At 37.6% G+C, this 27,005-nt stretch overlaps 1 protein-coding gene across 1 annotated transcript in view; it reads right to left on the minus strand.

Annotated features, from left to right (window-relative positions):
• The window catches only part of LOC139734191 (uncharacterized), a 116,233-nt gene extending 95,136 nt beyond the window's left edge, over positions 1-21,097 (minus strand). The window contains exon 1 of the mRNA XM_071644995.1: positions 21,028-21,097. The gene's annotated coding sequence lies outside the window, so the exon portion shown is untranslated. The remainder of the gene's footprint in view (positions 1-21,027) is intronic.
• Positions 21,098-27,005: the final 5,908 nt, after the last annotated feature.

The following is a 27,005-nucleotide window of genomic DNA, read 5'->3' on the forward strand; positions in this document are numbered from 1 at the left end:
TTAAAAGGGAACGTCCCAGATAAGCAAAAGCTCAAGCTCATTTTACAGAGCTTGGAAAATCGTAAGCAATTGCTAGCAAGAACTAGCAAAAGGTATGTTTTATGCATACGTTTTTAAGCTAATGCTTGGTCTCTAAGCAATTGCTTGCGGAAAGCAAGCAATTGCTTGTACTTGCTAGCAAGAGCTGCTGCTCGCAAGCAATTGCTTGTTTTTATGCATACGGATTCAAGTAAAAGGCTAGCATAAGCAATTGCTAGCGTTTATGCGTCCGGCCCATAGTATGCGGACAATTGCATTCATGACCAGATCAGCTTCAGAGATGGAGACCTATCAGATTGAACATTTACGATCAACTTCTTGGCAAGTTGGGGTTGATGCATTCCAAACTGGTAGGTATGCCAACGGATTGTCGTTGGATGACGCCACACACAGCAATGTTGCACTACCATTGACGACGTAACCATCATCACAATCAAGTGTTACCATGGATCCAGGCTGTGTGATGTTTGAATCCCATTTTCCGTGTGAAACGGTACCAGGGTGACCACATTTCAACCTGTAACCTGAAAAAGATAGAATGGTTCTAAAAAGACAGTATAAGTAATGGGGATAGTCAGTAATACGGAAACATGTAAACGATTCTTTATTATGTCATGCTTTCCTAGTCAATAAAATGTGAATGTATCATTGTCTATAATGGTATTCAGTCATCAGCTGCTCATCCTGATTCTTGGATTGGGACATATAATAGAGTCACCTGTGGGTGGTGGAATGTAATGACTTAGAAGTAAAAAAAAAACACAGTGGAATAAGCGTTGTGTATGGCCACCCATTATTACGTTGGCGATAGGTAAAGCTCATTAGTATGTAATTGCGTCCTAACGTAAAGATATGAAAAGCAAAAATGACCGAGGAATTCAAACAGCATCAGGTTTAATTAGCGTTTAAACATTTCCAAAACATTAAGTTGTGTCAAAGCTTTAACGGAATACATTTGTAGGTCATGAAAATTGGACTTTAGCAATCAAATAATTGTCCTACGCCACCTTGTTTGATAAACACTTCGTTTTCTCTAAATAACTGTAGCCTTCCCTGATCTACATAGGCCGTTGATGTTCAGCTATAACCAAAAATATTGTTGCCACGTTTGTTTTGATCAAATCATTGTAATCTTAACAACAAAAACAAATGATTATTTTTGTCATGATCCAAGTCGCCAAAACTGTGGGGTGCGAATGAGCGAAACACTCTCTTCTTGGCCATCATGGTCAATGTAGTGTCTGTCGTTTAAGTTTCATAGTTCAGATAAAAAGGAAAAAGAAAGTACCCCAGGACATTGATTCTACACTCCGACAGGTTGGGAGGGATGCATTCCACACAGGTAGATTGCTGTCGGCAGAACTTATGCATCGCAATGTGGCACTGCCATTGATGACGTAACTATCATCGCAGGTGAGAGTTATTGAGGAGCCAAGTGACGTCCCGGTAGAGTTCCATTTTCCGTTAGAAATGTTTACAGGGAAATCGCAAAACCTCAGGGAGGCTGATATGCAAGAGGTAAAGGAGAGAGGGAGAGAAAATGATGATGTTAATCGCTGCCATTGCTTGTTCTAACAAAGGAACACTTACAAGAAGTATGAAAACATATCATTGGCTTTCAAGGTTTGTTTTCTTCCATGTAGTCTTTGCGTGATAATTAGAGATACCCTTTCCAAATTGCTCAAAGAGTGCAAACCCAATACATGCCCCCATGAATTAAGTGGATAACCCAAATTTTCGTCCCTCATATAAACTGTTGATTTGACCAAAACGTTTCTGACCCTGAGAGTTGTTATAGTCTTCGTCATTTTGTTTTCAAGGAGAGTTTTGTCAGGTGGCATCCTAAGCTTGAGAAAAGGGGACACAGTGATTTCTTGGTGTCGATGTGCTCGTTGCTGAGTTTGCCAAGAATTTTGATATTAACATGCTGACCCTTACCTCTTATGTGCTACATTGCTGAGTTTGCCAAGAATTTTGATAATACATGCTTACCATTACCTATTGTCTCTGAGCTGTGCAAGGTGATACATTGTACCTCTTTGAATTCAAAATGAGAGCGCCATGTGATCAGTGAGTGCAATTCAAAAGAAATTGAATATGAGACTGGAAACATACTATCCACTTCTTTGCAAGATGGTACCGACGAGTTCCAATCAGGAAAGTAAGTCGACTGTCCACGTAGTGTCACACACTGCAGTGAGGCGCTGCCATTGATGACGTAATCTTCCTCACAGGTTAGGTTTACAATGGAACCAAACCACGTGACGTTGGAATCCCATTGTCCGTGTAGGACGTCGTAAATTTGGTCGCAAAAGCCATAGGAAACTAAATTGTAGGCAACCAGAAATGAGCAAAAATTGTATGAAGTTATGAGGCACAAACACATGTTTTGAATCACCATTACGCAAGCTATTAATTGAGTATCTGAATATAAGAACGACCCAAGTCCATGGAAGACCATTTCGAGTAAACTTAAAAAACTTCATATCTTTTTTATTTGTACAATAATATTCTATTTAACTCTGATTGGAAGGCAACATTGTATATACAAATTAGAACATATATTATTTTGAAAGTTAACATTTACATTAATTGTGGAGAGGCCATTTTGTGTGATGGACTTGGGTCGTTCTTTGATTCATATACATGATATTCTGCTATAGAGATGAGAGAAGGATGAGAGAGGGCGCTATAATATGAGTGTAAGAATGACCAAAGTCCTTTATTCTAACATTAATATAAGAGTTAACTCATTCAATTCAGGTACTTCCGGGGGTAATTAGGAATTATCATTTATACACAAGATGAGTCCATGCGTATTAAAGTTACAATTTCCCATGTCAAACTTAATTTGGTCAAAAATTAGACTTGGGTCGTTCTTATATTCAGGTCTTCAATTTGATTGCCATGTCTAGATCCCACATGGCCACACAAAGTTCTTCATGAATTATGAGTTCAGTGCTACGGATGAGCAACTCTTCAGAAGGAATGTTGGTATGTACTAAATCTAAAGAAAGGCATGGAAGACGGTATAGAAAGGCGAAGGTAAACGCGGTAAACGTAAATTAATATAAAAAGCTACAGAAATCATGAAGGAATCTAATTTGGAAGCAAGACATCTAGTTCAAAATATTACATCCCTTAGATATTTAAAAAAGAAAATACTCTTACGCCCCCCCCCCCCCCCAGAAGAAAAAAAAATAGATTGATGACGGAAAATTATAGCCGTTACGTAAAATTTGAACATATACTCTCAAAATATATATTGTTTACAGAAAAAGCAGTTAAAATTACCGTTAAAAGCATAACACACAGCAGATTTGAATTCCAGTTCAGCTCTATCAGAAAATGTCCACTCATGAAGGTTGGTTTCTGAAGAGGATATGCTGGCAAATGACTTTGATGGGACACACACGCATGCGCCTTGATGTAGAACAGCAACGTCCGCAAACTGCCTTTGTTCTCGGCAAATGGAAACACATTCCAGGTCGTGCTCGACGGTATGTCTGGGGAAACTCCGACTTAGAATATTGATCTGCGTACTTGATAGTTTCTTGTAACATCCGAGATAACCAGGAACTAAGGGGAAAAAGACCATAGTCAAGAATAATTTTCCCGATAAAGAAATAAAAAACATTCTTCAAAATTAATTCGTGCTTAACTGATTTGTTAGGCACGAATTTGATGAATGTATTGTTTTATATTTTCGAGTTGTTAATTCATAAATTTCAAGTAAATCTTCGCTGAAAGAAAAAAAAAACTCATTCGTTTGGGTAGTTTGGGCATAAACACTTTGTACGATTCCATAAACGAAGACGTTATGGTAAACGCGCTGCAACGTTGCTGAATAGTAAACATGTAATAGTTCAAGTTTCATGTTTGCCTTTAAACGCATTAAATCATAGTGTTAATTCGTTCATTAAATCTTTAAAAAATGAAAAAAAAAACCTAAAGTACATGTTTTATAAAATTTTCAAGGCAAGAAAACATTAGTCTGAAAGAGCTCACTTACGTCTGATACTCAACTTCGTCGCAAGGTCTTGTGAGCTGTCATTAATATTCTAATGATACATTTTATACAAATTATGTTCATAAACTTGGTTACATTTCTTGAGATTTCTCTTGAGGTGATATATATATTATGGCACTCGTATTATCAAGAAAAATTTATAATGGAAGAAAGTAAAGTGTATAAAACTTGTCCTCTTCTAACCGATGTTTCGTTACAGTGTAAAATCAAACAGCTATAATGTGGTCCTTTTTTTCAAAACTGTTTAGCTCTCTATGGACTATTTTACTGTCTGCATGGCAAGATAATACAAACTCACCACATTCAGCCATAATCTTGTTTTTTCTGAACATTTCTGTCATAAATATTTACACAAATAAATGTTGGAATGACTGCTACCTTAAACTGAACTTGTTGAGAGTACCCGATACAGAATAAATATACATGTATCTCTCATCTGCATAATATTCAATAATTTTTTCTTTAAAGAGTCAAACCTAGGGATTTTGTTTTTGAAACTTTTGTACAAACAACTGTTGCTTAATCAAAATCAAAACCAAAATTTAAAACCAAAAATAAGATTTTCCAAACTAGATTTTATCTGTGTTCTAGAACCTTCATTCATCCATTTTTTTTTTCAGTTTCATTCCAGATTGACTTACTAGTTTCACATTCATAAAATAAATGTACAATATCTTCCAACTCTTTTTTTTTTACTGAACGAACATTTATCACTCCTTACTTTTTTTTTCTTATACTGCTGCTTATTTAAAAACAAAATCCTATCTACTATTTTGTACTGAAAATATCTCAACCCAATGGACATACTAAAACGAAATATCATAATGTGATATCCCTTTTCAATTTTGACAGTTTCAGGGGGACTATCCAAATGTCATTCCTATTTAGAACATAGCAAAGGTAAACATTTATAACGACGCCCTGATTCCTTCCAATTTAAACTCGCTTCCTTAAATGTAAACTTAAACTTATTAAACAACAGGATATGCAATGTCATAGAGAACTGTAAATGACTTGTTTTCTAACATAGGGCCTATTCAGTCCCATATGATTATCTAAGGCACTTTGGTCTGTGAATGTTTGCATGTCTGTGTGTGTAAGTATGACTATGTGAGTATCTCATGAATTTAAACACATTATATGTGACCGTGCACCTCAAAACGAACATAAAGTCGCACACACTGATTTTGCGTGAGGACTAAAAATAAGTGAAATGGGTCAACCCAGCCGAACTTGACTTTTTCATATTTTCTGAAAGAGCGGGTCTTCTTTTACATTATGCTAAAATTTGGTATCATAAAACGGGCAAAAAGTGTGTTTTTTTAGCCGTTTATCTCGAACATTTTGGTAGAATAGCGTGATTAGGTGTGTCTTTAGAGTCCCTTTTTCATTTCTGAAAAACCTTATCCACACTCTTCACTTTCAACTCTAATAACTTTTGAAAAGATAGTGCTACTGCTTTGAAAGTTGGCATTAATTATGGACAGAATGTGTTAATGAGGCATGTTTAATTTCAGTTTAATTTGATAATTCCTTCATTGTTGTTACTCTGGTGGTTTACTTCCTGTTTTTTGTCCCGTTCATCGCACAGCCAGCACGGTTTGGTAAAGATTAAGCGCTTGAACAGACACTGTACTTCAGAGCCTCTTTTCTCAGTTCACACTTTTCCTGAGTCTGTGCTTACTTTCCAATATTTAGATAGGTTAGGAGAGTCCATTTGATTTGAGTTATACATCATTTTAAAGCTTGAAGTATGCGCTTTCAGAATATGGTCTTAACTAAAAATTCATGTCTGGCGACGTTTTGTTTGTTTTGAGGTGCAAGGTCACATATACGTCCTCTAATTATCTTTATACGAAAATCAGCTTTTTAACAGTGTGCCGTTTCAGACTTCTAAAAGTATTGTATTTGTTATAATAATCGGAGTTGCAATTGTGACCCTGAATAACAAAACCACCAAAAAGTCGCCAATTATAAACAAGGACAGATTCCGAAAGAGCAGACTTATAAAGCTTGAGAATTGCATTACCCATGGAAATAATTAGAGTAATCATGGAGTATACACACTATGGAAAAGTATGTAATGAGAAGAGATGAACAGAAGTTTAGGGTAATATTCAAGTGCTTAATCACATCGAGTGGAGCTCAGTGCGATTTGTGGGACACAAAAGAATGCACGTATATTAAACTCCATCGCAATCACAATGAATAGATTATCGTGATATTCTAAACTCTCATCGAGCACATTTTTCTCCTGACTCTACCTTTTTGCAATACAGTATTAGATAATGAGCGTTTTGTTTTTGTTTCAAATATATCAATGTTGAAAGGGAAGCTCTTAGGAGATGGGAAAAAAGAAACCTCTTTAATAGTCACATTAATCCATATGTTTTATGTACCCAAACCTTAGAATCATGTGGAGGGTAAATTGCTCTTTCAGAAAATGATAAATGAAAACGACAAAGATTGATTAAGGAAAGATATTATTCAGAGGGGTGAAGACTCAGGTTTTTTTCTTGTTTTTTTTTTTTTTTTTAGTTTCTTCACTTTGTCTCCCTCTACAGATGAAAATTTGTTGAGATCGCAACTGCTGAGCTGTAAATTAACAAACATGTCGGAAAAAAGGAACCAGTGGGACTCGAACCTGTCATCTACTGCTCTCCGGGCAGCGACACTACCACCAGGCTGTCCCTGGTTGCCGGCAGTGACACGATGAACATGGAACAAATACCCAAGCTCCGAGATTCCGACATTGTTATGTTAAGTAGTCCAAGGCGGACAAGGCATATAAATGATAGAAAAATATTATTCAGAGGGACAGGGACAGCCTGGTGGTAGTGTCGCTGCCCGGAAAGCAGTAGATGACAGGTTCGAGTCCCACTGGTTCCTTTTTTCCGACATGTTTATTAATTTACAGATCAGCAGTTGCGATCTTGACAAATTTTCATTTGTAGAGGGAGACAAACTGAAGAAACTTTAAAAAAAAAAACAAACCCTGAGCCTTCACCCCTCTGAATAATATCTTTCTTTCATTTATATGCCTTGTCCGCCTTGGACTACTTAACATAACAATGTCGGAATCTCGGAGCTTGGGTATTTGTTCCATGTTCATCGTGTCACTGCCAGCAACCGGGGACAGCGTGGTGGTAGTGTCGCTGCCCGGAAAGCAGTAGATGACAGGTTCGAGTCACACTGGTTCCCTTTTTCCGACATGTTTGTTAATTTACAGATCAACAGTTGCGATCTTAATAAATTTTCATTTGTGACCGTGCACCTCAAAACGAACATAAAGTCGCACACACTGATTTTGCGTGAGGACTGAAAATAAGTGAAATGGGTCAACCTAGCCGAACTTGACTTTTTCATTATTTTCTGAAAGAGCGGATCTTCTTTTACATTACGCTAAAATTTCGTATCATAAAACGGACAGGAAAGTGTGTTTTCTTAGCAATTTATCTCAAACGTTTTTGGTAGAATAGTGTGATTAGGTGTGTCTTTAGAATCCTTTTTTCATTTCAGAAAAACCTTGTCCACACTCTTCACTTTCAACTCTAATAACTTTTGAAAGGATAGTGTTACTGCTTTGAAGGTTGGCATTAATTATGGACAGAAAGTGTTAATGAGGCATGCTTAATTTCAGTTTAATCTGATAATCCCTTCGTTGTTGTTACTCTGGTGGTTTACTTCCTGTTTGTTTGTTTTTTTGTCCCATTCATCGCACAGCCAGCACGGTTTGGTAAAGATTAAGCGCTTGAATAGACACTATATACTTCAGAGCCTCTTTTCTCAGTTTACACTTTTCCTGAGTTTGTGCTTTCTTTCCAATATTTAGATAGGTTATGAGAGTCCATTTGATTTGAGTTATACATCATTTTAAAGCTTAAAGTCTGCTCTTTGAGAATATGGTCTTAACTAAAAATTCATGTCTGGCGACTTTTTGTTTGTTTTGAGGTGCAGGGTCACATTTGTAGAGGGAGACAAACTGAAGAAACTTAACAAAAAAAAAAACCTGAGCCTTCACCCCTTTGAATGATATCTTTCTTTCATTTACATGCCTTGTCCGCCTTGGACTACTTAACATAACAATGTCGGAATCTCGGAGCTTGGGTCTTTGTTCCATGTTCATCGTGTCACTGCCGGCAACCAGGGACAGCCTGGTGGTAGTGTCGCTGCCCGGAAAGCAGTAGATGACAGGTTCGAGTCCCACTGGTTCCCTTTTTCCGACATGTTTGTTAATTTACAGATCAGCAGTTGCGATCTTAACAAATTTTAATTTGTAGAGGGAGACAAACTAAAGAAACTAAAGAAAAAAAAAACACTGAAAGATTGATTAGTTTCATCTATTTCACCAATTCGAGTCCTCATGTAAAGTAGGGTCCTGCACCAGTATGTTATTTTTGTGATGCTGTGTAACATCTTTAATATCTACCAAAGACGTAAAGAATCTTAACACTTTTCAACACGTTTCCTCACCTCGGCATTTTAAGTGTACGGCTCTCTGAGATGGACATTCGGTCCTTGTCCAAGAGCAATTCACCATACTTCGCGAATCTGTGAGACGAATTAAAAGAAAAATGATGATTTTTTTTTCCTTCACCACAGATCAATCTTTGGATTCGTTTGTCATCTACTGTATTGACAGAAAAAAAAATGAGTGTGCTCTGTAATACTCCTATATTGTCAGTGACTGTAAGACTTTTATAGGAGTTAGATGTGTATGCGGATATATTCAAATCTGAGAAGAATTCAAACATTGTTATTAAAGTCATAATGATGATGAAAGGAGAGCATTAAACTGCATTTACATAGTAACATTTTAGCGTTGTAAAGACTAATAATGTTACTGTCACATCTTTTTGGAATGGTAGATTTTGTTGATTTAAGAATCCAAAATGTGGTAAAGCATAACGTTTGCTTATAGAAGAAAACATTGTTAATTTTATCAGTCATTTCCCATTTATTAGGACCTTATTTCATCTAATTAATCTAACTTTACCTATGTAAACTGACTACTTCATTACAATGTACTCGTGACTAGTGACCAGGAATTCACGAAGAAATTTGTTGGAGGACACTTTCCTGTAAAAGATACCTGTAATAATGAACAACAAAAAGTTTCCTGAAAGGTTCAAACTATCCAAATAACTTATGATAATTACAAAGGTCAAACATAAAGTGAAAATGTGATAATTATGGGGGGGGGGGGTTTGTCTCATACCCGGAAATGGTTTAAGGTATAATGTAATTTTATGGAATTTAATGAATATTCATGTACTGATTGGCAGTGATTATCTTGGAAACTTTAGGGTCAATGATCCATGTCAATTCAAATTGTCATTATTTTTTGTGTATGCAGTGTCTGAGAGTTTCTTTCTTGTTCGAATTGTTCTTGTCTTGTGTGAGCCTGCGTGTCATTTTGATTTTGTAATTTCACATTTGTATATTTATGTAATACTGTGTATGTATATTCTCACTTTTGTAAAATCATTTGTAATTCAGCCTCAGGATGCGATCAATGATTTGTTGAATAAAGATACCATTAATAATAATAATAATAATTATAAAGTGTTATAGTGATCACATACGTTTTTATACCCATCACTATCCTCTATATGATTCGCAACCTGAGAAAACCAAACACAGCTGGAGAAAAGCTCACTTACGCTCGGGACAACTTTCAGCCTTCATCCAACTCCGTGCGTTGAAATAAGAGGGCAACTTGGAGCTAGTAAACTTATGATAGGAAGGAAAACCAAGTACTCCACAGATCCAATCACCAACATTTTCTGTAAAGTCATCACTGCAAACAAAGCTGTCCGTAGCAGATCCCCAAACTACCAAACCTTCTAAAGGAGACTGTTCCCCGATGAGTTGCAGAGGAGGCAAGAGATGTGTACCTTAACAAAATTGTATCACAAAAAATAATAACTATAATTACACTCTTTGAAAAACATAATTCATGTTATGTAACGAAGATTTTACTTAGAGAAACTATATTATAGTCTCTCTATGTAAAATCTTTGTTACATAAAATGAATCCTACTCGATGTTTATTAATCAAATAACTTAATAACTTAATTTATCAATTAAAATCCAATCGTTGTAATTTATTTCGCACTCTGCCGAGTATCAGTGTTTAATTAAAGTTATTTTTGATGGGTGTTTTGCATTCATTATTGTTCAAAATATTCTATAGAACGTGGACATGAAATGGTAGTTATCAATTAATGTCCATGATTCAATTTGAAATCAAATCATTTAGTGTAGATCATGACGGTACTAGCAATAACAAAATGGCACGTTTATTCATGACAAAAATGACAATGTCATTGTGTATCGCCCATGCCGAATGGAACAAGTTACCTTTTAAACACGTTGCGGTGATGTCGACTCTCACAGGATATGTGTACATATATATATCAGGTATGAATATGATATATAGTCTAAGTCGCAGCATGTGGCCAAGTGAAAAGATGGGAGGAGATTTGCTGAAATTTTCGAGTTCAATTTCACTCTCTGTGGTAGATATTTCATCCTCTGTAGTAACCTTTATGTACTCGTTGTTGATAGACTGCAGCCATACAACCATCCTCTGACCCTCGGGTGCTTGTATTTCCCACCTGTCGGCAATTACACGTATCACGCTATCTGCCTGGATTGCAAAGGTAGTGTAACCCATCGAACAGTCGAGAGTTTCTCCTCAAAATCAGTGGCGAATATCAAGGAAATAGATATAAAAACATAATTTTACGTACGTACATGTAAGATATGTAAAATCACAACGATCACATTATCATTCATCATGTTGTCAGGGACGAGTAAAAACAGACAGTATCCGTTTTGACAAATTATTCTGTATAGGCCTAGAACAAGGCGACATGTTTCGTCAAGAGAGGCAGCACCTTTGGCGGCATTGTGGTGTAATGGATACACACATTTTTTTTTTCAAACTATGCTACCCTCTTGTGTGATGCATGTTTTCAGAGCGAGTATCTTACAAGTGATCCACTTGTGGGTGTGGGTGATTCACCCCTCAGTGCACCTTTGGGATTATTCGGGGTAAAGAATGTTTTCATTGTACGTGAACGGATGTAACAACTAGACAAAACAAATTATACAAAATCATGTACAGTTCTCCTTAAAGGCCGTGTCACACTGTTCCGGGCAAGCTACGCGGGCTTGTGGCGAGGAGGCAGTTTCCAGCACGTAGAAGATTTTCAGCGGGCGAACAAGAATGTTTGCAATTTTCATTCATGCCTTGTCATACCGTACGGGGGAACTTCTGCGGCTTGACTTGCGGGGAAACAAATTTCCTCCCCGGAGCTCTCCGCAGTTGGTCCGCACCTGACAGTATCTAGCGCGTAGTTGCCGGGAGGTGCTCACGCAAGTCCGATTTAACCGCAGCCAAGTTTTGAGCATGACCAAAACTTTTTCCGGGTGAGTCGCGGGAATGCCTGTAGAGGTCCACGCAGAACGCCAGTAGGAGACCCTTAGCGGCAGTACTTCCTAGGCAATTCCCACGCAGGTACTTCGCAGTCCCGTATGCAGCCAAGATAATGAAATTCTGTGGAATTTCAGCCATTCCAATAGAGGAATTCCTTCACTGAGTTGTCAGCCCCCACGCGACTGGTACAAAGGTCACACAGTATACTCGCAAGTATAACGCGTCCAGCAAGTAAGACACATGCGCTCAGGAATTTCCGGTATGCTAGAAAATCCCTACACGTAACAAGCCCGAGTAGCTTGCCCGGAAAGGTGTGACAGGACCTAAACACGGTTGCGGTTAAAAAAAAATATGCGTGCGCACCTCCGGGGACTACTTTTGAGATACATGCTAGGTACTGTCATGTGCGGATCATCTACAGGGACCTCCGGGTAGTCAAAATTGTTCTTTGCAAGTCGCACGCAAGGCTGGTGTGACACGGCCTTACACATGATCAATCTGCGAACTTAACAATCGTTCGTTTGGTATCGGATCATTGGGTGACGTTGTTCTCGCGCTGATGAATTTTCCAAATTGCCCGCGAAATCAGTGTCTTTATAATGATGATACGAGAGGCCAAATGTTATCGAATTTTGCGTATGTCCGCGCTGCGATTTACAAAAATACCATGAAAAAAAAAAGAATTCTATAGCGTACGGTCTTACAGGATATGGGTGAAATTATTATTAATGTCAACATTATTTTTTTTTTCATTAGAATTCTACAGTGTTCAAAAGTAAACCATCAGAGAAGGTGAGCACTTACTTATCAGGTCCGATGAACTTTTCGGAGGTAACGAGAATCCTATCACTATTGTCATTAATATCCACTTGGCTAAACTGAGAGCCATGACTTCATTCTTCATGTTCGCTATTCAGAGTCAGACTCTTTTCGATTTTCTAACCCAATGTTTGTCTGAACAAGATGGCGTGATTTATCCAGACAACAACTTCTCCCGATGACTACAACGCAATAATCAGACTGTCACAATCTCTCTCCCGCTCGCTATCCTGCGCGTGACAGTGCACGTTAAACATAAGTGTCCCTACTCAAGATATGGGTCACTTGACATGGTATAATGACAATATTCATCAAAGTGTACTGATATAAAATAAACTATAGGCAACTAAGCATTATTAAAGGTAACTGTGTAACTTTATTGCATAAATTAATGGAAGGGATTTTGAAAAGAGGATATTATTTGCAAAAGTGTTGATTACCGTCACTTATAAAAACGTGCGAAATACGAACTTACTTTTTTTTTCAGATTATCAGGTCTTATGTGGATCAATTTTCAGAACAAAGCACAAAAATCAAATTCTTTCCAAGGTCGACCTGAAATTGACGCTATATAATTGTAACAAAATACAAGGCATCCATTCTATCAAAGTAAACGCTCATAACTTCGTAAAAATAAAAAAATAAAGTGTAATACTGATCCTTTAAAGAAAATTAATGTAAACGATTTTCCATATTAGGGCCTAAAAGCATGTGCATATGTTACTCCCTTAACAAAGGACCCTTCAATTGCAGTCATTTCTATCTACTTAAAAACAAATGTCTTATGTTTCATTATCATGAAACCACAGTGATAACATTCTTCACATCACGAATAATGAGTCCCTGGATTGATACTGTTGTCAGCGCCATCACCCCACTGAATCTTTTCGAGTGCCATTATCATTATAAACCCACCATTGTATTCGTTTTTTGCCACTTAAGTTTCACCACTTAAGTTCTTTTCCTTGTACAGGAAGTACATAGTGTTTGACACTTGGAAGACAGAACTTGCAATCTCTTTGATAGGGTCACACCTGTATCATCCCTAAATGTAATATCAACGCTAATGTAATATCAAGGCTAATGTAATATCAACGCTTAATCATGGGTTTTTACATTTAGAGTCGATATTACATTTAGCGTTTAGATGTATTACTTTTACATTTAGGGTTTAGATGTATTACATTTAGGGTCGATATTTCATTTAGGGTATTACATTTAGGGTAGATATTACATTTAGGGTTAAAAAGTATTACATTGAGGGTCGGTATTACATTAAGGGTTAAAAAGTATTACATTTAGGGTCGATATTACATTTAGGGTTGACACGTATTACTTTTAGGGTTATAATTACATTTAGGGTTGACACGTCTTACATTTAGGGTTGTCTCCGGTTATTACATTTAGCGTTAAAATGTATTACATTTAGGGTTCTTATTACATTTAGGGTTAAGGTGTATTACATTTAGGGTCGATATTACATTTAGCGTTGATGTTACAGTTAGGGGTGATACAACACCAACATGTCAAGACGAAAAAAGCGACAAAAATGGCAGTATTAACAAGGGGAAGATCTGTGCTTCGTCTTTTGCAAACTACACCTTTCAAACAGCAAGTAATGTCTTGTTTATCAAAATAGTGCAATCATGACATCAACAAGATGAAACCAATAGTTATGGGGGGAAATGGTATGTGAATTGAATCCTCGTTATGAAACAGCGCCATGATCGGTTAGGGACATGCAGTGGCAGAATTCAAAATAAAAGTAATGATTTGGCTAGTTTTCTTACCCATTATGATGTCAAAATAACACGGAGAAGATTTATCTTGTACCTGGACAGAGTTTCTACTAAAGCGATTGATTATTACAAAGGAATCTAGTAAAGAGGTGCCATTATGTCAGGCACGTTACTTTCTGTAAATCATTTTGTTTTGTTTTTACTTCATCGGACAATACGTGTGCTTTGGTATGAGTCATTTCTTCAACGCACGTAGCAATAGAAGAACCATGGAAACAAATCATGATGTCTGAAACTTGACAAATGATTCTCCCCTCCCCTCTTTTCTATGAAAACATTCCGGTATTTGCATTGTTTCACAGCGTCCTGGAAGAATACTTCTTGACGGGATGAGTAATTATGATCACTATGTATCGAAACTGAAACAGTAATCTAACCCGTAATTTGGCTGTTTAGATTGTACAGCCCGTGAGTGCAGACACGTTTTCTCATAGTTAACATTAAGTATTTCATTTCTGTCTACTTCATGAGACTTTAATATACATGGTATATGAATATATGTATATATATATATATATATATATATATATATATACACTGTATATATAATATATTACAGGGAGAGAGAGAGAGAGAGAGAGAGAGATAGAAAATTCATGATACGGATAAACTGTAAGAATTGGGCAGACCGCAGCCAGTTTGCAGTATTCACAAGAGCGTACTTTATTTCGATTTGCCTTTTTCTTTATTACTGCAATATCACCGATTAAAAAGAAAGACAGAAAAAGTTGTATTCTGGCATAAACAGTTGTGAAACTTTATATGATATGTAAGAGAAGTTGTTGTAATCTATATACACGTAGGGGGTAGAAATATATAACATGTTTTTTGGTGTTTTTACACGTGCTCTGCTTTTATATTTAATGGTTGCTGTTTCTTAATTACAAGATACTTACTAACTTACTAATTTACGGAATAAATTTCAAATCTTGTGAACATCGCAACTGTTATACAAGAAAACACGCTAAGTATGTTGACGATGACAGTTTGCTCTGATTTTGAGTAGAAAGAGTTACCTTGAACCACTAGGTGCGCAAAAGCTTTAGCACTATTGACCATAGCTTTCTAAGCTTCTGCTGGCAATTTTTACAGACGGAATGTCAGGTGGAATGCGCAAATACTCAAGCCAAAGACTATACATAAAAATATATGGTAATTCAATGTTTTTTACTTTGAAGAAAACATCTCGTACGAGCAATCTAATGCACTCTACTCATATTTACAGTTTTATGTGTATCATACAGACAGTGGAAAATGAGCAAAAAAAAAAAGGATTCCATCGGGATTCGAACTTGAGACCTCCGGATGCTAGCTCGGTGCTCCACCGACTAAGGTATAGAAAGCTAGTTCAGTGTCCGCCCAGGAAACCCTAAATTCTCAATGTTCGGAAGTTATAACAGTGTGTTTAAGTGTGTGACACACACGCACACACGTAAACCTGGCAACAACAAAAAAAATCGAAGGATAATTCAACCTGGGATATATACGAGGGATCACCGAATATAGACACACACATTTCCATATTGCTTCCTTATCTTCTCATTAAACTTCAAAGTAAACAAAGAACATTTATTTTGCATTACATAACTATTGACCTATTGAAAAGAGACCATGGCGTTATGGTGGATCAAATCCCCCCCCCCCCCACCTATAAACTTACACACAGTGGAAAAAGTAAATTATTGTCAGCGCAACAGTTTGCTTGTAGCTTCATTCTTACATGTTGGGAAATTCAAATACATGTATATACACAGTGATTATTAACTTACCATTTGGTTAATATATACATCGCACTAGGTTGTAACATCTTGCCGATTGTGAACTTAATTGTATCCCCTTTCACCTAGCGAAAATTGTAATCCATTCATATTCTTCATCATTATAGGCGCCATGGCGGACCTGTTCATCCTGTTTAATGGTTATTGTTTTTACTCGTTATGATGATTTACCTTAGCTCTTAAATATATTTATAAATAAGCCAATGTTTGATCATTTTCAATTACGTCATGATTGTAAAGCTGCTTGGAAAAAGAGAGATAATTAAACTCTTTCTACATTTTATTCAGAACTAATATCTCACACCCCTGGCACCCTGCCAGCACATAAAACATTCAGCTGCCCCTTATGACAAGAAAGATTGGATCTCACAGGTTTCATTGTTTTATATCACATTATTACAGACTACCACTCAATAAAGAGGAAGAGACAAAAAACACATTTCATTCATGCATGTGTCCGTATGTATTATCTTGAGTATAAAAAAAAAGTATTTACAGATTAAAATGTACTTGAATAGCAATCATTAATGAATATGAGTAGCGAAAAGAAATTCTAAATGACCTTCACAGTTTTTATGTACGCATGCTCACTGTATAGTTATGATTTCAAAAACAGCATCGTCCAAATAACCATAAACCTTACTGATGATAATGATACGCGTGTACAAACTGTTTATTCTTTAAGACAGTGGTTCTCAACCTTTTCTAACCCAAGGCAAGCTATAGCTCTTGCTTGTTTCATTGTGCCATGTTTTAGGCCAATTAGATCAAAATGAATACGAATTTTTTTTCTAATCTGTTATTGGCCGACATCGGGGACCAACTTAGAGAACCTCGCGGCCCACCGGTTGAGAAAAGGTGCTTTAAAAGATGTTAACGTTCCCATGTCATTTGTAACTACACATGTATGCTGCAGAATTAGCCAACTGCATGCTAACCTAATGGACCTATAGGGGGTAATAATGCTTAACTGCTGAAGCCTCCTCTCTAGTCCACTGTTGTATAGATCTCTAGAGCCGCGCTCCCCGAAACGTTTTCTTCTTCTTCTGCAGTGCACTGGTGCCTGTCAGAGGAGCAGCGTCCGTCTGAACGTCTGTCTCTCTGCTTATTTACTTTCGTATAAAGTTCGTCGCAGCCACGTGCCAACGGAAAACTATCCTCCTTCGGGAAATCACCATCTCGCTTATCCACATTTACATAGAGTTCTAAAGATGTTGTCTCGGCGCTATTTCCGTCTTTCGTTGTCTCTGCTTCCCTGCCAGTGGAACCATTTTCCTTTGAACGTCCGTCTGTCTGCTTGTCCACTTTGGCGTACAGTTCATCGAGCATACATGATGGAACAGAGTTATCCTCTTGGAGGAAATTTCCTCCTCTAATATCCACATTTACATAGAGATCTACTGGTGCTGTCTCGGTGCCATTTATGCTTGTTGCGGTCTGTTCTTGCCCGCCAATGGAACTATTTTCTTTTGACGGTCCATTTGCCTGCTTGTCCACTTTGGCGTACAGTTCCTCGAGCTTACGTGCTGAAACAGTGCTATCCTTCTTAGAGAACTTATCTCTTGTCTTGTCTACCTTTGCATATAGTTCTACAGGTGTAGTACTGGCGCCGTTCTCGTCTTCTGTGATACCTTGGTGTGCTTCAATGGAGCTGTCGTTTTCAGAAAGTCCGTTTCGTTTCTTCTGCACACTGGCGTACAGCTGCGCGCATTGTCCTAGTGAGGGAGCACATTTTGGGGCCATTTCGCCTGCGCTCTCATCGCTCTTGTCGTAAACACACCCTCTAATGCGTAGAGAGTCTAGGGAGCGATTCAGCTGGCTGTAGTCACCGGAGTCGAATGCCACAGAAACATCCATCGCATGGCTGATAGACGTGCCATGAGGCTCCTTTGAGTCAACCTGTTCGTAAAAGACTTCCTCTGGTGTCAAGGGGTTACGAGCAGTGCCAGAAGAGGGGAGCATGGTGTCTGAAGACGAATCCTCTTTGAGAGTTTCTTTTTTAACAGTCTTTTGGCACTGGGTGACTATTGGTATTTTCTCTTCACCGATTTTGTCACATTCACTTTCGCCGAAATAATCTTCTTCTGCTGTGTTTTGGGTATTCCATATATTATTGGTGGGCTCAGCGCGTTTGCTCATGTCTAGCCTGATCACACTGTGACCAATGACAGGACCCCTCGTAGATTCCAGCGAGTTGTACTCTGTTGCGTCAAACAGACGAGCTTGCTTCATTGCAGTCCCTTGGCCAGATGTGACAGTAAAAGGGAATTTCAGTTGTTCATATTCCTCAGCTCCACTCGATGGCATTAGATGAGATCTTCCCAGCTGACATTCTGCTCCGAGGGATTGGTCACTTGTAAAAGGTAGCTGCTCAGTAGACGAGCCACGATTCCCGTCTCCCTCTACCAAAACGCTACTTTCCGTTATTCGATGCATCTCGGAAACATTTCTGCGTATCTCGTCAGCATCTTGGTAAATATGATCTTGATCAAATGCAGAGTCTTCTGCTCCTGCAGGGACGGGGTATCCCTCAGCGCTGGTGGTATGGCTGACTGAAGGCACCATGGTATAAAGTGGGACAGCCGCAATGGTAGCGCGACTGCCGGGAACTAAAGTCAAGGCACTGTCGACCTGACTAGGATCGGATGACGTTTTATATCTGCAAAAAAGGAAGAAGATTGTGCTTCAATACCACGAATTGCTATTTATATAACATGTAACTCCTCTCTTCAGATTTAGAAACAAGTTCTCGCATGACAAATAATGCAAAATATGGACCGCAAAAGAAACGACAGACCTGTTGTACGCTTCACGTAAAGCAGATATCGCAGCCGTTTATTCATCCATTGCAATGATATCGGTCACCAAGGAAACCATTTACCACTTAAGACGTACATAATCAAACCAAACTGAATGAAATTAAGCATGGCTTTGTAATCATTGTAATCAATGTTATCTTAGTAGTTTAGGAAGAAAAATGTTGCAGTAATGTATCGTGTGATACCATGCATATGCCTGCGTGAGGAGACAATTTCTCTATCTCTTCACTCAATTCTATCTCCACGTAGTTTGTTTAGAACTCCTGTGCAAGATTTGTCGAGTTTGTTTTTTCTTCCCCAATATATTCAAGACTTAAAACGCTAAAGAATTACTGATTCTGAAGCCGGAACTCCATACCTAACCAAACAGGATTAAACAAAGACTAACCTTTTTCTGCGATACAAGCACCAAACTATCGTGATGAGGCAAAGCAAAGTGACGAAAACCGCCAATGCAAATGTGAGCGATATGACAAGCAGAGACAGACCAGTGCCTGGAAGGTTTTGGAAATAAATAGATATATGCATCAACGTATATATATATATATATATATATATATATATATACAAACATTATAATATATATATACCGTATATATATATATATATATATAATTATATATATCAGTGACTCTTTGAGTATAAAGTTACTAACACCATATCAGCAAAACATGTATCTTAATACTCTGTGCAGCTTCTTACTTTAGACTATAATGATTGATAAGGGCATTATTTATCATTAGTAAGAGTCAATATTAAGTCTCTCTTAGAACTCGTTGGTAAGACGATACAGGGTCAGTATTTACGAGGAGAGCGTTGTGCATTCTACAATGCATACTTGTAGGTTGCATTTGTCACTTAAAGGGGATGGCTAGTAACTGATCAGCGGGAAAGCTGGGGGATGCTTATTCCAATTCTTGTGGCACTCACGTAACAGTACATTATAAGGTATATCCAATGTTGTGTGAAAATTATTTGCTTCAGAATGGTCTCATAGTCAAATAATGTGCAGTTTAATGGTTCCAGGCTAGCACGCCTGTACAGTGACGGGGCATTAAACTGCATATTACTTGAAAATTAGACCGTTCTAAAGCAAACTAGAAATGTCGCTACAGCGACTGGTTATACCCCCACCAAACAACATTTCATAAGCTTTGGTCAAAAAACTGAGGAAGTAGTTAAATCCGCAAGATCTTCCCTTGATCTTCTGCCATTAATATGCCGTTACCATGGCAACGTACTTTCGGGTACTGTCGAAAAATGCGTCTTGCACATCTACAACCAAAGGCACACATCTGTACCAAGTTTCATGGAAATTGGGCAAAAACTGAGGAAGTAGTTTGCAACACAAAATTTTCCATCATTTTGGCTCATAATATGTGAGCTGTTACCATGGCAACATACTTTTTGTCACTGTCAAGAAATGTGTCATGCTGACCTATATCCTAAGACAAACATTCAATATGAATTCCATGAGAATTGGAAGAACACTGATGAAGCAGTTTTGCCATGAAGCATTTTGCCCTATATTTTACCAATAACATGCCGTTACCATTGCAACGCACTTTTTGCCACTGCGGAAATATGTGTCTTGCACATTAACATATTCAGATGAACATCTGTACCTAATTTCATAAAAATTGATCAAAAACTGTGGGAGGAGTTCGCGACGCAAGATTTGTACCCATTTTTGCCCATAATATGCCGTTACCATGGCAACGTACTTTTGGGTACTGTCAAAAAATACGTCTTGCACATCTACAACCCAAGGCACACATCTGTGCCAAGTTTTATGGGAATCGGTTGAAAACTGAGGAAGTAGTTCGCGACGCAAGATTTGCAACGGACCGACCGCCCGACCGCCCGACCGACCGCCCGACCGACCGCCCGACCGTCCGCTGATTCCTATATACCCCCTTCAAACTTCGTTTGGCGGGGGTATAATAATTATAACAGTAGATATAAACAATCACACAAGAATTGGAACAATCCCACTGATAAGTTACTAGCCATCCCCATTAATTCAATCTAAAGACATCACTTTGCAGAGTTTTTTTTTTTCCTTCAAGCATCTCTCCCTTTTGTTACGAGACTTAAGATTATCATTTCTTTTGTCGAAACTAGCCCATCAAGTTCTCATAGCCGTCAGGAGAATTAAAGCAAATTTTCAGTATAAAAAACAACAACCAGATATCGCAAATATAAACGTCAATGGAAGACCGATTACCCTATGTATTGATCATATTGATAGACGCTTTAATAGTAAATCTGTCTTTCTAATATTTATAAGGAAATTTACGTTCAACTGCTTGACAAATTGGGATAGATGCGTTCCAGACTGGTTGGCGTGTCGAAGTGTTGTCATTGGATGACGCCACACACTGCAATGTAGCACTGCCACTGATGACGTAACGTTCATCACAGTCCAAGGTTACTATGGATCCAAGCAGCGTGTTGTCTAAATCCCATTTTCCATGCAAGACGTCACCAGGATGACCACATTTCGGTTTATTATCTGAGACTGAGAGAATAATCATAGAGGACATTGTGTGTAAATGATACTGTTACGCGCTGAAGACAAGACTATGTTTGAAAGGAAGAAATATATCATTCAGAGGGGTGAAAGTTCGGATGCGAATTTCTTCACTTTGTCTCCCTCTACAAATTAAATTTATTAAGATCGTAACTGCAGATCTGTAAATTAACAAACATGTCGGAAAAAAGGAACCATTGGGACTCAAACCTGTCATCTACTGCTTTCCGGGCAGCGACACTACCACCAGGCTGTCCCTGGTTGCCGGCAGTGACACGATGAACATGGAACAAATACCTGAGCTCCGAAATTCCGACACTGTTGTGTTAAGTAGTCCAAGGCATATCAAATGAAAGAAAGAACGATATTATTCAGAGGAGTGAAGGTTCAGACGCGAGTTTCTTCACTTTGTCTCCCTCTACAAAGTCGAAAATCACAACTGACATACCAAGCGCTGTCATCATAATTGTCTGAAGAAAAAAAAAAATCTGCATTGTTTATAATCCGTGTATAAAGTTTTTCCTTGTTAAAATGTATAGAACTAAGTTTCTTCTTCATTTTTACTCTCAATGTTAAGGGTCATCGGTCAAGTTTCTTTTACCGTTAAGTGGACTTTTCAAGTCAATCCCTAGACTTTCAGATGATAGTAAAGACGCCGGTCATGTTATTCCTCGGTTTCTGTCTTCATGGATGCTCAGTAAAATTAGAGTTTTCATGGAAAGAGTTAGACAAACCATAGCGGATAAATCATTACCCAACAGAACCTAGGATAGTAAAACACATTACAATAATATATATATATATATATATATATAATAGTAAACACTTTGATATTGTACAGAAACACTTACCTTTATATCACGATAAGCGCTGATTATAATAAAAATCTACGTCTAGGCTTTTACCTTCAACTGGCTGGCAAGATGGGGTTGATGCGTTCCAATATGGTGAGTGAGCAGATGGATCATCGTCGGAAATGTAGATACACGACGATGTTGCACTACCATTAAGGATGTAACCATCATCGCAGTGCAGGGTGAATACTGTGTATCCATCCAATGTCGTGTTTGAATCCCATTTCCCGTGAGGTACGTAACCAGGGTGACCACATTTTGACTCGTTAACTGAAAAGGACAGAATGCTTATTCATTGACAAAACATTAAGAATTAAATGTTGGTATTACGAAATTGATAGAACACGTACAAATGTCTTCAATATAAATGTAATTCTAGAAATGTAATTATAGTCCCTGCCGTTAGTAGCGACAAAGGGAAATATTATGCATATATATATATATATATATATATATATATATACCCAATACTTGTAACATGCACTCGTAATGAAACACACTACAGTCCTTATTTGCCCATTCTTTTCCGCAATAGCTGTAATGACAGCAACATTCCAAAAAGACTTGGATTCAGCTTGATACTTAAATTTGGAAAATTTATAAGATTTTTCAAATTATGGTCTTATTCCGAAATTCCCCAATGTTCCTTGTTGGTAAAAAGTATTCCGTGTATCAGAGCTGCGTGGACGTCAAAGATAAACACTTAGTGCTATAAAAGAGTTATTAATTAAAATTTTGAACTGAACTTTGAGCTTTGAACTGATATCCCAACACTTCCATTATTAAATCATTCGATTATGAAACGATAAATACATTACTATGAAATTTTATTGATGCGGAAAGTTCACTTCGAGTCAAGGCGTAAAACACAATGTGGGAGTAAGATTTGGATATTTACGTGCGACTGCTTGGCAAGATGGGGTTGATGCGTTCCAGACAAGTGAATGTGACGTTTGATCATCATCAGATGACGTCATACACAGCAACGTTGCACTACCACTGATGAAGTAACCGTCATCACAATGCAGTGTCACTAAAGATCCAAGCTGCGTGTTGTTTGAATCCCATTTTCCGTGTGGTACGTAACCAGGGTAACCACATTTTGACTTGTTACCTGGATGGGAAAGAATTGATACAAAAGACCATAATGTATTTATAAATGTTGAATAATAGTTAGGGGTAGAGGGTCAACAGCTATGTTTATGTCTTTTGGGGTCTAAGACAATTACCCCCTGGACAATTACCCAAGACCCTTCCCCCAACCCTAACTCTAACCCTAATCCTGAACCTAACAGTAATTACCCAACCCTAACCCTGATCTTTACTCTATCATTGTCACTAGCATCAATAGGCTTGCACTACCATTCTGTACTTTTAAATAGTTCTAAAAAGAGTGATGAGGCTTTACACAAAAAACAGTATCAAAGACAATCTTCAACTTCTGTTATCCGGTCAGTGATTCATTTTCTTGTCATAAACTCCCACTTTGTAAACTAAGACTGAAACTAATTAAAACTATAACTAGACTGACTGGTCTGTCAATGTAGCTTAACTATACAGTACAACGTATGGTTTTGACAACACTACATGTACGAACCAAAGAAGCTCTTACTACTGTAAAACTATTGTTATTTTTATCATATCATTTCTTAATAAGAACTATGGCATATTAAAGCATCAGTCACTAGCTGTGAAATGAACGTTTTGCGTTTTGCTGTAACTACTTTTGTTGTTGTTGTTGTTGTTCATAACGATATCATGCGCTTGTCGTGGCTACTAAAAGTGATAACAATCGATGAAGAATCATATAAAATGAAGAAAGCAAGCACCATGTGAATTAGTCTTGACAGCCTGGCAAGTTGGAACAGTTGCATTCCAAGTAGGTATATGGCTGTCAGGAGAAGGCATACATAACAACGTGGCACTGCCATTGATGACGTAACTATCATTACAGGTGATGGTTATCGAAGATCCCACTGACGTCACGTTTGAATTCCATTCTCCATTATGTACGTCACCAGGATGATTGCAAAACATTTCAGCAGCTGATATTTATTAGAGAAAGGAGAGAGAGAAAAAAAAGGACGGTGTCAATAAAGGACTCGATCATGTATATATATATGTGTGTGTGTCTGTGTATACGTAGGCCTTTATGCAAAAACCATAATATTTATGTTGTACGTATATATATATATATATATATATATATATATATACATTATTTTCCGTTTATATGACATGATTTAGATACAAAGAGAGAGAGAGAGAGGCAGACAAACATGATTTTTTTGGATGTTTTTAATTACGTTATAGATTAATAGACAAATTATGTTAATGGCCTGTGACAACCGCCCGCTGATAAAAGATTAATGACAAAAGAACAGCAAAGTGGGCTAACGAGAAGATGAAATGAAAAGTTTGCGAGAAGATGAAGCCATATAAATCTCTCGATGCCACTTGTACTGTGATCTATAGGTTTCATTGTTCCCCTAAACTTTTCCATCTCGTTATTATGTTTTTATTGGTTGAGTTCTCTCCTCCTCTCTGCCTTCTTTTTTCCCCCCTTTTTGTAACAAAGCAAGCAATTTGATCGATTGTCATGAGACAACCCAAGTGCGTGAAATTAAGGTATAGTAACTTCCTGGTTTCGACGTGATGAGTTCCACTCAAACCGGCTCGCTATTAGCAGCAAATTGTTGAACAGAATCCAATTCACTTTTTACTCTTTATCTTCTTGTTATAATTCAATGCAGCGTGCAACACATCATGTATTCAATGATTACTATGATATCAGAAAAAATAAACATTAATGCGTAGGAGGAATATAGGGCAAGGAGGATGGTAAAATTGAAAGAGTATTCGAAAAGTGACATCTTACGCTCGACCGCTTCGCAATATGGGACCGACGAATTCCAAACCGGGAAGTAAGTCGACCGTCCAAATTGCCCCTCACACTGCAGTGTCGCACCGCCCTTGACGACGTAACCCTCATTACAGGTGAGGTTTACCAGGAAGCCAAACCACGCAGTATTGGAATCCCATTTTCCGTTTATGACAATGTCAAATTGGTCGCAAAAGCCATAGGAAACTGTACAATAATGATAATCATAAAGGGTACAGGTTATTATCCATTGGTAAAGACATCTAGGACATAAACTCCCTTTTCTCACATTTGCACTGTAATGTGATACATGTGCAGAATCAGCTTGATATTGTATAAAAATGTACATATAACGCGTACTCACACACATGGTTTTGCATGAATTCATTGTACAGAACTTTTTACTGAAAGAAGATCAGATTAATGGACAAATAGCATATATCATGTCTTGCCTCACAAACATATCAACAAAACTTATGTACAGCATGTACAACACATTTAGCAAGGCAAGTCATCTCCGTGAGGTGTGTTAAAAAACAAAAAGAAAAGAATCATTTTATATTTTGGTATATGCAACCGACGACTTTCACTCTGAGGAAATAGATTTGTACACTGGCTTATTTTCTTTCCTGAATCGTTCTGATGAAATAGGCAATGAAAGATAATCCTATTATTGAATATATTTAAGAGCAAATGTAACAATAATTCGTTTGTTGTGTTTTTTTTTAAGTCAGGTATATGTCGTTACATTTCTGTACACACGCTCTTATCTTCTTTGTGTGCAAAAAAAAAGAAACGTTTTTGCATTATTAATTTTCATGCAGAATGATATTCCACATTCAACAATTATTCTTAAGTCTTATTCGGAAACTTGCAAATAAAATATAGTGTATGGTATTATTTGAACGACATCAACAGGAAATTACAACACAAAGTGAAAGAAGTCATTTGGTATACTATGTAACTCACCATCAAATGCATAATAAACATCAGGTCTGAATGTCAGTTCCTCCCTACGTGGACATGACCAGTCGTGAAGATATGTGTTAGAAGAGGACATGATGTTGAATGTCTCTGATGGGACACACAAGCATGCGCCTTGGTGTATGACAGCCACATTGGAGTCTTGTCTTCGTTCTCGACATCTGATCGCACACTCTGCATTGGACCCCAAGGTGTGTCTGGTGAGACTCTGAATGAGCAAATTTTCCGGTGAACTCGGTTTTTTCGTAAAGCATCCGAGAAACCCAGGTTCTGCAAGATAATAGATACTCCTGGATGAAATTATAATTCCTCTATTTATAATTCCAAGTTAATTCGAGATGAACGATGACAACATTACTTTTTCATAATAGTGCGATTGCCTTTATCGATGATGGAATAGTATATTATTGATTGTTTTCGCATTAATTTAAAGGACAAGTTCATCTATACTATAAATTGTATGATATTCTCTTTATATGCCCCTCTGCGCCTCAAAACAGGCTACTAGATCGATGGCGCATCACAAACGCTGTACTTATTATCATACACAGGTGGAATGAGTGATTGCAGTAGGCTCAATATTAGAAGAATACGTCAGTGAAAGCTTGGGGAAAATTGGAAAATCCGTTTTAAAAAAGACAAATTTGTAATATAGAGTATCTGTGCAGTCACTGCTTGATTAGAACACTATGTACTGCAGTTTACGATGTCGCATGTGTAGACGATAAAAGGAAAATACGAGAGAATTTCACAAAAATTTTTTTTTTTTCAAAAACAAAGAGTACACATTTCCTTGACTTGGTACAGACATATTCATTCCCTTGCCTTCTGAAAGACGCAAGTTATGTTTTCGTTTAGTATGCGAGAAGCGGGAAGATATGTTGAACTCTCTTTATATGTTTATTTCTTTCTACTCATGTGACATCACTAGCTATAGTAGTCTTCTCATCCGGAAGTGACTGAGCAGAAACTTCACAAATCGATTTTTCCTCAAACTAATGTTTTCTACTGATACTGCTGCATTC

Source organism: Diadema antillarum, unplaced genomic scaffold, assembly GCF_040938485.1.
Source record: "Diadema antillarum isolate AM-2024a unplaced genomic scaffold, OU_Dant_1.0 seq00000512_RagTag, whole genome shotgun sequence".
In the NCBI taxonomy this organism is placed as follows: domain Eukaryota; kingdom Metazoa; phylum Echinodermata; class Echinoidea; order Diadematoida; family Diadematidae; genus Diadema; species Diadema antillarum.